Genomic DNA, 2735 nt, shown 5'->3' with positions numbered 1-2735 from the left:
CCGGAATCGGAAATGTTAAATATTGTTCGTATCGGAAATGAATTCCGGAATCGGGAATTTAATCGGAAGCGTATCGTACGAATTAGCATCGGACGAGACTTGCTAGACGAAGGCCCAGCACGAAGCCAAGCCGTCACCCAGCAAGCCATACGCATCAAAACCACACACCAAAGCCTCGCCAGACCCAGCTAGGCGTGGCGCGCGCACGGATCAGTTGGGCTGCGAGCATTGGGCCAAGGCGCCACTACTACAAAAAGTAGCTGAGAAACCACTAATAAGAAACCATTTAAAACACTTTAAAGGTATCTTATATATAGAAACCACATAATTTAAAAACATGGTTACTTAGAGAAGTAATAAGATACGAGACATTAAAGAAATATGGTTTCTTAGGCAAACATCAATGGCTTTTTAATAAAAGTAGACTAAAACATGTCGGTTCTGACCCCTCGGTTAAGTGGTAAAAAAGAAATTTTTAAATTTATTTTTTATTTTGAAAAGAAGTAAAAAACAACCTAAACCTAAATCTAAACCATCAGGTTAGCCGCCATCCTCTCAATCTCAATCTCAACTCTCATACACTCATCTCTCTCTCATCCTCTCTGGTTCACCGGGAAAGATCTCTCTCTCAATGTTGCAGTCATTTCCGGCTTTCTGCTTGATCATCTGAAAAGGTTGGTAGTAGTCCATACTAGATAGCATGACAATGATTGGGTTTAAACTTGAAACTAATTGCAGTTTATAGAGATGCGGATGAAAAAATTGCATTCTTCGTTATCATAGGAATTTACAAAAGTTTTGAATATTGTCAAGCTCAAGCTGGTTCCTCTTTTATTTCCCCTTTTCTTTTAATAACCGTTTCAAATTGCTGAGAAGTTTGGATTTTTTTAACTAGTTAGTAATAATCCACTCTTGGATTCCTTTCTATATTTTAAAATGATTTATTTTTAAATTAAATTTAGGAATTGCATTGTAAATTTGATGATGTAAGATGGATGATCCTTTATTAAAGTGTTAATTTGGTTTGAAAGTAAATTCTTTTGAATCGATAATGGGAATTGGAAATAGATGTTGTTGAGTTTTTGGGCTGGGTAAACAAGGTTATACAACTGTAAAATACCAAATTACCAATGAACGCACCAATTTCTACTAAGCATTATTGTTCTCCAATAGTCCAATAGAATCATACGCCGTAGTTAACAATTTTGGTTTTATACTTATTATTTCTCGATTGCATGTTAAATTTTATGTTTAGTTATTTCTTTTGGTAATTAATTTGAGAACTTATTTCTGGACATAAGTTAATTTCTGGTTAAATAATTTACTGGGTAAATGTCATAATAAGCGTGAGACATTGTGAGATAGAGATGTCTATATTCTTTACTTCTTCGTTGGTACTTATATCTGATGGATTTTCTGGATTATCTCTGTTTAAACGTCATGCAGGCCGGAGAATACAGGCACAAGGGGAAGTGCAATGGTGCAGCACATACATCAATTTCATATCCAGCCTCCGGAAGAGAGAGAAAATCAAAGGGACACGATGAGTCATTAGTTTATGTTCTTTTGATAATTAGTTAAATACTTAAATTAGTGGAGGTTAAGATTATATTGAGCATCATCAAACTCAGATAGTCATATACTTCAGTATTTTTGAGATGGATATATAATGTCTTATTGTATTTTCAATTCAATTACTTGGTACTCCGTATTAATTACTCCCTCCGTATTTTTTTTAAGGGATACACTTGCCTTTTCCGGCCGTATTTATTTAAGAGATACACTTGCTATTTTTAGTAACTTATCAATCCCACCATCTAATTAAATAATACATCTAATATACCCTATCACCCACCATCCTATTAAACAAATAATTTCATAAACCCACCCCACCCTCCACCCACCAAAATGACTTGGTCCCCACATATTTAATTATTAAAATATCTATCCAACCCCACTTGCTTTATTATTTTATTTTATTCAATTATTCTTCTTAATACCCGTGCCCGACCAAGTGTATCTCTTAAAAAAATACGGAGGGAGTATGTAGATTAAGAACCCTGTATGAAATGAATGAAGTTTTTTTTTTGGAATTTATGTTTCGGAAGTTTTCTTTTCTTTTTATTATTTTGGCATTTTGTTACAATTAATCTTGCTATGGTAGTTTAATTGTAGATTATGGGCGGTTTATAAGGAAAATTAACTTCCAAAAAAATATTTTAAAAAAAATAATTAATGATCAAAGAGACCACACTACTTACATATGAGATTTCTTTGTCTCCACCAAATAAACCTTTTTACATAAGAAAACTAGTTTCTTTGCCTTAATAATTTTGAAAATTAAAGGCTTATAAGAAACCATGTTTCTTAAAAGTCTGGTTTTTCTGTTGAGTCTAACAAACCACACTAGAAGTATGGTTTCTTATGCAAAGAGACCATTGAGATATAAACCATACTATTTTTTGTTTCTTAGGCCAATTTAGTGTGGTTTCTTATCCACTTTTTGTAGTAGTGGCGCCGCGCAGTTCGTGTGGGCCGCGAGGCATGCGCGCGGGCTGTGCGGTGCTCGTGCTCGTGCTCGTGTGCGTGCTATACGAATCCTAAAGCTGTCGGAATTCGTGCTATGATTAAATCCTAATCCTAGAAGATAGAAATTAATTATTTAGAGTTCTAAAAGGATTCCAATTAATTAATTAGTATTCTAACAGGATTCGAAATCCTTTTCCATGATTCTA

General features: G+C 34.3%; 1 long non-coding RNA gene across 1 annotated transcript; it reads left to right on the top strand.

The window, feature by feature from the left end:
• Positions 1 to 355: 355 nt before the first annotated feature.
• Positions 356 to 1704, top strand: LOC110778562 (uncharacterized). Its single transcript, XR_002530872.2, has 2 exons — positions 356 to 674; positions 1447 to 1704. It is a non-coding gene; the product is annotated as an uncharacterized lncRNA (long non-coding RNA).
• The last annotated feature ends 1031 nt before the right edge of the window (positions 1705 to 2735 follow it).

This window comes from Spinacia oleracea, chromosome 1 (genome assembly GCF_020520425.1).
Source record: "Spinacia oleracea cultivar Varoflay chromosome 1, BTI_SOV_V1, whole genome shotgun sequence".
NCBI classification, from domain to species: Eukaryota; Viridiplantae; Streptophyta; class Magnoliopsida; order Caryophyllales; family Amaranthaceae; genus Spinacia; species Spinacia oleracea.
The sequence above is the reverse complement of the archived record's forward strand: the minus strand, read 5'-3'. Positions and strand labels throughout refer to the sequence as shown.